Source organism: Neolamprologus multifasciatus, chromosome 12 (genome assembly GCF_963576455.1).
Source record: "Neolamprologus multifasciatus chromosome 12, fNeoMul1.2, whole genome shotgun sequence".
Taxonomy (NCBI): Eukaryota; Metazoa; Chordata; class Actinopteri; order Cichliformes; family Cichlidae; genus Neolamprologus; species Neolamprologus multifasciatus.
This window is the reverse complement of record NC_140450.1, coordinates 22,001,234-22,010,445: the sequence shown is the minus strand read 5'-3', so window position 1 is coordinate 22,010,445 and position 9,212 is coordinate 22,001,234. Positions and strand designations below refer to the sequence as shown.

Genomic DNA, 9,212 nt, shown 5'->3' with positions numbered 1-9,212 from the left:
CAGACATGAAACAAGACAACAAAGACAAAGAGCAAGCTCACATTATCTGTGCAACAAATCAATTTCCTCAAACTGAAAAGAGCCACAGTGGCAAACACATGTGACTCATACCGAAGAGACGGACAGCCATGAAAATGCCTCACCGTGAAAATGTCTTACAAGAGGCCAAGATCCGAGAAGGCGTTATGTCTTTAATAAACAACATACTGTAAGCATTAAAATAAATGTGGCGCAGTGTGTAGGGTAAGAAACAACAACCCTCAACCTTCTCAAGTTCTGTTGAAATGATGTGATTCAAGGTCTCAGCATTTTCTACACACGGCTTTGACTGTAGGGCATTAGACCAAAGTCTAATGCCTTCAAATAAGGTCAAGTTTCAGGAGTGTTGTTGACTGAGATGGCTTATCGGAGGAACGCACTTGCCAAATCAGAATGTGTGATCACAGGGGTAAATTGGACCCTGTTAATGCTCATCTGGACTCTGTTTTGGAGAGCTCCTCCAGAGCAGAAGGTTGTTTTTGCAAGCAAAAATATTTAGCTTTACATCCATTATCAAGTAGATAACAGAGAGCACAATTCCATAGCCAGTGATTTTTTTGTGTGGCTTTTGGTTAAGAAATATACATGTTTAGGATAACAAAAAAAAGTTGCATACATATTCACTTGGTTCACTGGTGGGCAGAAGTAGACCTTTGAATTCTTGGAGTAGTGCCAAAGGAAAAAGCTTGTCTTCTGTTTGAGGAGCACTTTTTAAATGGCTTAGATGAAGGAGGAGTTTGAGAAAGAGAGGTTTCAACCTGCGAGGAAGGAATGTGTGAACTTGCTGTCCAGAGCTAGAGATTGAAGAAGATCTGTAAATGGAAGACTTAAGGCCACTGTGTGGTCCCGTTCTTGGATGGTGACAAGAGGTTACAAATTGAGTTCCAGGACATTTCACAGGAGGTCTGGGTGCAGGCCTGAGCTCGGGGCTCTGCAAAATGCTGCTGTCGCCTTCAGATTTTTGGACTGATTTGGTCAGATATGATCTTCTCTAAAAAGATAAAGATTTATGAAAATATAAGTACAATATATTGTGACAAACTGGAAAAACTGGAGTTGTAGTTTTGTTTGTGATGACTACATAAATAACTCTCACCTTTTGAGCCCCAGATGAAATTCTGCTTTGAGCTTGTTGTCCCTTTGATAGCTGGGGGAGAGTGCCAGCAGTGGGCCTGCTTTGCTTGCCGTCTGACCTAGGTAAAAGATGCAGTGTAGTGAAGACTACATGAAGACTGCCTTGACTATTTCTGCATGTTCTGCTCCTTGGCTCAAACCGCACTGCTGTCTGACAACCCTCTGTATCATCCCCCTGCTTGGACTTGATTGATGAGTGGCCACTTCCTGTCCCATCCGTTTCTGTTGCAGACATTGCCTCATCTGTGTATGGTTTTTGTTCATGTCTTTCTTTTTCCTCTGCACTTTCACTTTCTTCATCTGTCTCTTGCTCCTCAAAGCCTTCTGGACTTTCCGAACTTTGAACCAGTTTGTGTTTGACATGTCTGGAACCCTGTCAGGTGGATACACACAATCTTTTAAGTTGTTTCTACTATGATATGGGTAGTAATATTGTACAGTCAGTTTCATTGTAGAGTAAACTTATAGGAAACAGATAATTTCAGCAATATACATCAATATTTATCTTTGTCATATAACATGTATTGCAGTCAACAATGTGCTCATTTATGAACACTTGTCTGAGTCACTTAAAAAAATATAGACTAACACCTTATGTTCTGTCAATTCATTCAAATCTTCCAGACTTGCTGAAACTTAGTGTTGTGCAGATTTCTGGGAAGCCAGTGTAATGTTCTTCATGTTTGGCAGTAATGTATGCATTACTATGGCATTACTAATGTGGTTACTTTATTGTTTTTTGTCATTCTGCTATAATGGACTACATTTTAAAATTCATCAATCACATTACAGTCACTAATCCCTTTATTATTTTTGACAATTTAAGTTTCAGCTTTCTCTTTCTGTACTGAGAGACCCTGGAGCACATCTGTGCCAGTGCTGCAGTACCTCTGCCCAGTAAAAGATCATCACTGCCAGGAACACTTCCCGCCCTGACATAAAACTGGGAGGGGAAAGCTGATTCAGGAAAGCAAATTAAGTTTCTAGAAATGCCTGTTAAAACAACACTGAGGCCAAACATGGTGCATTGGACAAACTGTATCTAATCCCTTTAAAACAAAGAGATATTTGGCAATGTTAAATATTTAGCTGATGTGTGTATGTGTATGTGCATGCTGCATGCCTTAGATGTGTATATATGGAGGTGAGAGAATGTCCCTGGAAAGGTTGCCTTCATCAGTGCGCAGTGTAATTCTAATTGGCTTTATTAGAGGGCTTAAATCTAATACCATCTCTGTGCCCTGCCTAAGGCTTTGAGTGTGTGTTTGTGTGTGTGCACCTCTTTTTTTGATGTTTATGCCTCAACAAATTTCTTACAGAACATTTACAGAGTAACATACATGACTAGATGGACTAAAACAGCTCTATCAGACGATGGAAAAATACAGTTACATTCCCTCCTCTAAATGAGCCTGATGCAGCGTATTTCTCCAGTCTGAGAGTAGAGCCCCAGTCAATAGGCAAATACAGCATTTAGAGGTTCAAGTTCATTGAAATAGCTGCACTGTAGCTCCAGATGTAATGATACAGACTTAAGGCAAGAGAAAGCAGCATGGAACTGCTCATTTGACCCCATTTAAAAACTTGATACCAATTAGAGAGTTCTGGGTGTAAATAATTTAGGAGATCTCTCTCACTGAACACACACAAATAATGTTATGTGCATGCACACATATATGCACATGGATGTGCATGGGCTCTGAAACACACTAAACTATGAATATATGCACACTCCTGTGCGCGCACACACATGTACGTGCGTAAAGATTCCGCGGTGCTCTGGAAACAGACTTCTTAATGAAGCCTTCCCGAAGTGAAAGTAGAGCAGAAATACATACTGGCCCATTTCTGCCTTCAGTACACCCTCCTCGCCTCTCTCTCACTCTCCCTCGCTCTCCCTCTCCCTCACCTTCTCCACATCATTTGTTTTATGCATGTTTCATTGTCTTTCTCTTTTGTCTCAATGAGTTAAATCACAACCCCTAATTTATGGCTACAGGCAAAGACACTTCTACAAACAAACTGGCTGATGAGAGGGGATGACTGAAAACATACGCGCTGAGCGGTGTGTGTAAATCTTAAAATGTCTGTTACTGTCTTTTTATCTGTGGTTATTTACATAAGAAATGACAGCATGTGTAAAAGAATGACTGCGATGCAAAATGAAAAAGGCTGCGCGCTCGAGGAGAGGGGAAGTGAGCAAGGGGGGTGAGAGAGAGTAAATCCAGTGACACTGAGTGGGGAGCACTCAGGTGTGGTGAGAGGATTATACAAAACCCTGAGTATGAATGACAGTAAACACCTGAATGACAGAGAGACGGGGAGGGGCGGAGGTGTGTGTGTGTGTGTGTGTGTGTGTGTGTGTGTGTGGCTTTGCGTGACAGTTTAGTGGCCTTCACTGATATTCTGAGAGGTAAGTGAATATATATTCACTCTGATGTTTTCACAACTGTGCTGCTTACTTAAGTAAAACTTGCTCTATTGTATCCATAGTATATACATTATGTCTCTCCCTCTCTCTCCATATATATATATCATAAACTACTGATATGTTCATTTACACCATGCATAAAGAAGCTGAAACTATTAAATGGAAAGCAGATTTGAGCAGCAAATTATGGACGGACGATGAGGATGTCAACGAGGCAGGCAGGGAGTGTGGAAGAGAAAGATATCACTCAGGAAAAATCCACGGAAAGAGATAGGAAGCTGTTGGGTTAGCGAGTCAGTTAGATTTAGCTTTACAGTATGTAAGTCAATAAAAAGGCTGTAGTGCAAGAAAGAAGAGATATGTTTATCTTACCTGTGCCGTGTTTTCTTTCTCTGTGTGTTCTATTGGTGAGGGTTTTCTGACAAGGTCTCTGAAGTGAGGAAGGTCTCTGAAGTGAGTTTGAGTTTCTGGGTGAGCACACTGTCTGTTCTTCTTTCTGCTCTCTGAAGCACAAACACACCTCTCAGCAATTTCAATATATGTTATAATACTTTTTTATGTTCTAAAACTGCATGTTTATGTTCTGTAGTCATCATATAGAGAAGCTGGGCATGAGTTTCTGTGCTGCTAAATGAGGTGTCAAACTTGAGAGCCCCAGTGATTTTTTTTTGTTAACCTGAATAGTTAAGTTGGAGGAAACAATTCTTTTTTCTACAAGCCATTAGCAGGAGTGCCACAGCACACTCAGCTCCTGTTGTGGAAAGCTCAAATGTGTTTTTAACCTCTGGCTTAAGGTTAAATTCAGAAGACAGCAATGCATGTTGATTCCTGGATCTCCTCTTAGTGAAATCCCTCACCTCTAGAGCTATATCACTGTACAGCACTGACTCTACATGAAGCGTGACCCCGTTTCCCCCACGGCGACCCCCTCCTTCCCTTCACGGCGTTGGAAGATAGAGGAGCACAGGGAAAGGCATGCCAAGGCAGTAGACACTTTTAAGCAAAGATTAAAGGTTTTTCTTTTTAATCAGTCATTTGGCAGCAATGTTAGCATTTCACCCTGGTGCTGCTAAGGATCAATTTTTAATGCTGCTGTGCACAGAGCAGACAGGGTGATTGGCAAGAGAGAAGCTATTTACAAAGGATCTATTTACAAATTTTCCATAGAAATATGCAGAGGGCACAATTGACATCTCTTACAGAATTTTAAATAAGCTCTTCTTTTTTTTTACTTCGTCACAAGGCGCGACCCCTTAGCGCCTGATCATCACTTCAGTGTGCGTGCATGCATGTGTGCGTGAGTTTGTGCATGTGGGTGCACAGACTCACAAGTGCCTCGCATATAAGAATAATAAAGCAACATAACTCTCTCCCTTGTGTTGCATTATCTTCATTTCTCCATCGTATGCTGCCAGGGGCTGGGTAACTAGGTCAATCAACCCTGGTGTAAACACATCACAACAATCCACCAAGAACATGCTAATGACAATGACTGCTTTTTAATTTATATCTCTCAGTCTCTCACTCTTCAGTTTCAGTAATACTACTTGATGGATTTCAGCTTAATACTGCATCCAGGTAAGCAAAAAATTTGGTAAATAGGAGGTAGTTATCTACTATACCTACTGGGCTTAAATATAAAATTGCCCCGATCAGCAATAACTAAAAAAACAATCACTTCATGTTAAGAAATGCTTCTTTGCGGAGGATTCACAACAAATCAACTTCAACCTGCAGTAAGTGTCAGGCTGTGTTTAATGGTGGCAGGTGTACAGGACAGAAGTGAGTCTTACACAAAATACAGCAAGCAAGTAACATCTTCAGAACTACACAAGTTCATCTCTGTGCAGACCCGACACCGGTGCCCTCCATGCATCCATCTTTAAGTCTACCCATGAATCAATCCATATATTCATCCATCCATCCATTCATTATGCAACCGCCTATTCATTCCTTATCCAACCATCCATTCATTCATGCAGTCAAACAGCCTTCGAGCCAACCAACCCACACACCATTGATCCAATGATTGACCCTGCATTGGGTAGATCAATACTCTCTTAAATGGCATCGTTGTAAGTGCTTAGGCACAATGGCAAGGCATTGTTTGTGTAGTTAATTTCCAAGGTAGCAAGGCCATGCAGGGCTCTACCCCAAGTCAACTCTCTTTTATTCTCCACTTACACGATAACGTCAAAGCAAAGAAAGGGGGCACTGAAAAAGATATTGAGCAGAAAGCATCCTGTACACATGCAACAAAAGGGGCAGTGTTCCATGCAAAACTACTTGTAATGACCCAAGACTATTAGATGCTCCAGATAAAGATGCCTGTGGGTACAGCAGGTTTACAGACACATTACTGTACTGTCACACATGCAACTAGACAGGCAAGAGTAATAGCAAACATTCAAACATTTATAGATGAAAGAAATCATGATGCACATCACTGTAATGAGGTGCAAGCTGAAGTTAAAGTTAAACGGAACCATGACACATTTCACCTCGACACTGATATTATACTACACCGTTGATTTAATAATAATAAAAAAGAATTACCATACATATCACTAGTAAAGGTATTACTTAAACAATATTAACCTGAAGTAGCAGTAGTAGTAGTAGTACAGACATCCTGTATATCATTGTGCAGCCTAATGTGGCTTGGTGTGCATACAGAAACTGTGATGGGTTAGAGCTGGGGCCGGGTCTTGGCATTAAATGAGTGGGACTCTGACAAGTCTTGGAGTTCTGTCACTGCAGTTCACAGGTCTTGTTAGCCAAGGTGTCGGCAGGGGTGGAAATAGCTGTGTGTGAGTGTATCTGTGTGTGTGTGTGAGCTGAACATTAGACAGCACTCCTACCTCCACCTCCTCACCTGACACCAGCAATAAAACTAAACAGGCCAACGCGCTATGCTGCGTGCATGTGTGCGTGCATGTGTGCTCGAGTGTGTAACTGCGTGTATGGATGTGCACATGGGAAAAGGGGGCATGTGTGCTGCAGGGTTGTTGTTGTTGCTGTCACCAATTTGCCGGGGCCTCCAGACGGGAGTAGGAGCAAGGTGACGGAGCTGTGGCTTGATAAACACAGAAGCCCTGCTTCGATTTCCCATCCAGTCCACTTTGGAAACACATGGCTCTTCTTGGGCGCTCTTGGCCCAGTGAAGAACAGAGTCGGGCAGGAGGAGAGAAGAGGGAGAGCCACAAGAGAGACACAGTGATGGGCATGTAGTGAAGGAAAATAGCAGTCAGAAAGAAGGCAGAGAGAGGAAGTGATGGAGGGGAGGTAATGTATGTGGTACAGCTAGGAAGAAGGTAGACAGAGGTGACAGGCCTGGTGGAATCAGCTCAGGTGTGCAGAGGGAGAAAAAGAAAGATTAAGAAAGGAGAGGGGAGGAGGGGAGTGATGTGAGAAATTTGAGTGAACCTCTAAACGTCTTACACTCTCAAAAAGATAGACACATACAGTCAACCGTCTCTTCACAGTGTGCTTCTTTCAATCTTTCACTCTTTCAGTCCCTCCATCTCTTTCTCTTTTGCCTGAAAAAAAAAACTTTGCAGTGTTCCGCTTTTCAAATGACATCAGAAGTTTAAAGACCAGCTCCAGCTGGAGGCGCAGAGGAGTGTCAGTGAGGGAGGTGGGGCACCGAGCTCCCCTCTGCCCCCCTAGAGAGTTAAGGAGATCACATTTTAACCCCCTCCAAACCCCACCCTGCTGCTCCTCTCCTCCATGCCTTAACACCAACATAAGAGGACAAGTGTGGGCTCTAAGCACCAGTGATCAAACACGAGCGGCTGCTGGGTACGCTAGGCTCAGGACTGTTGGCCTAATAGGATTGGAAGCCCCCAGGTGAGCCAAAGGACACCTCCAATCAGTGTGATTAGCCAAAGGCTGCTATAGCACCGACTGATGTACAGTACTAAAAAGGATCACATTGGTTGTGAAGAATGCAAGCAAGTAATGGAGTGTAGTGTCATGGTTGAATGCGCATGTCAAAGTGTTAGGCTGGAATGGCAGAGTTTAAAACTCCATGTAGTTTTAATGTGTCAGAACGATCTCGAGGTTTTGACTGTTTGCTAATCATTATTAAGTTCACAGAAGCGTATAATGTGCAGAGCTGAATAATAATCTTGGCTTTCTGGCTATGTGTAAAAAACAGAGTAGGCTGTGCATCTAGGCACATGGCCTTAATACAAGACTGCTCACGCACAGGCACACATAAATGGATTTCTATGAGAAAAGTCTCGCCATCCACACGTTTACTAACACATACATGAACGGACAAGCACACGTGCAACATGCCCAGATACGCACTCGCAGACAGGCTTTTATAAACTCATCAAATCCAAAAAACAATTACCAGAGACTGAGCTCATCACTGACTAAGCAAAAGTCATTCAGCGTGTAAAACACACAATATAATTAGCACACATCAAGCTGCTGGGTCCTACTGTGCATTAATGATGCTTCCCTCTGAAGTGAATTATGGTTCGATGAGTGAGAAAGTGAGTGAGGAGGGGCTTTGAGGAGGAACAAGACATCATTTGGAGAAAAGGATGAGGAAACCAGTGTGGAGAGGAAATACCTGAGGTTGACTGGTTTATCTTTAGTGACGCAGTCTAACTGTCCCAAGATCAATTAAACGGAGAGACATGAATCTTTGGGAATGATGACGGGTTACTCACTTGTGGTGAGAGCCATGATGTGCCATGCACCACAGGCAACACTGATCACCTGCGAAAAAAAATCAAATGTTTTTAAATTTTAAAGTAATGCGAAAATTCCAAAGACATAGCTTAGCTTTGACATTTTTCCCAAAAAATTACCTGATGTTGTAAATTTGAATAAAAGGATAAGACGATGAGAAATGAGACTCACAAAGATGCCTAAGACCTTTGTTACATATTTTCATACTTAATATAGCATTGATCTACAGCTCTTTGTGCAAGATGAGGTCGTAATGTAAGACTGCAGGAAGTGTAACTTCTAAATCAATGGAAAGCAATGCAGTGTGGACTTACCTTTTAAGAACTTACAAATATCCAGATAAAAATCATTTCTCTGAAAACCTTGAGGCACAAACGCACCTTTCGGCCAGCTGGTGGAAAAGGCTGGGGGGTCCAGAGCCCTTTGGGGCCTGCATGATATGTGACCCGGGAAACACAGGGGATCTGACCCCAGAGAAGCAGATCTCCACCTGCTAAAGATAGCAAAAAAGAGGCAAAAGTTCTGAAGATAGACCAGAACACATGCAATTTCACGGTGCCACAAGAGAAATAAAATATGAAAAATGAAATGACCTTACAGACTTGTTGTTTCTCATTCTAACTAGTGTATTAGCAGCTCCTAAACATCAGTCCCTGATCACATTTTTACCACACGCACACGTGCACATGAGCTCAACTTTCTTTTTCCCTCACCACTGAATGGAGAGAACACATTCTCAGTTGGCACCTATTGAAAAAAACGTATACATAATATGTGCTCACCTACTGCAAACACTCCAGCATCCACTCATACTAACTCAGTCTGGCTTTTTAAACCCACCACTAATAAATTTATATTTACTGCCTGCATTGAGGACTTTTAAATTATGGCGTACAATAAA

General features: G+C 42.2%; 1 pseudogene across 1 annotated transcript in view; it reads right to left on the bottom strand.

Moving 5' to 3' along the window:
* Positions 1 to 8: 8 nt before the first annotated feature.
* LOC146506958 (uncharacterized) overlaps positions 9 to 9,212 on the bottom strand; it is a 303,858-nt pseudogene continuing 294,654 nt past the window's right edge. Inside the window, exons 10-14 of the transcript XR_014877373.1 lie at positions 8,692 to 8,804; positions 8,290 to 8,338; positions 3,977 to 4,107; positions 1,136 to 1,546; positions 9 to 1,030 (exon numbers count right to left, since the gene is read on the bottom strand). The product of XR_014877373.1 is annotated as an uncharacterized LOC146506958 (transcript). The remainder of the gene's footprint in view (positions 1,031 to 1,135; positions 1,547 to 3,976; positions 4,108 to 8,289; positions 8,339 to 8,691; positions 8,805 to 9,212) is intronic.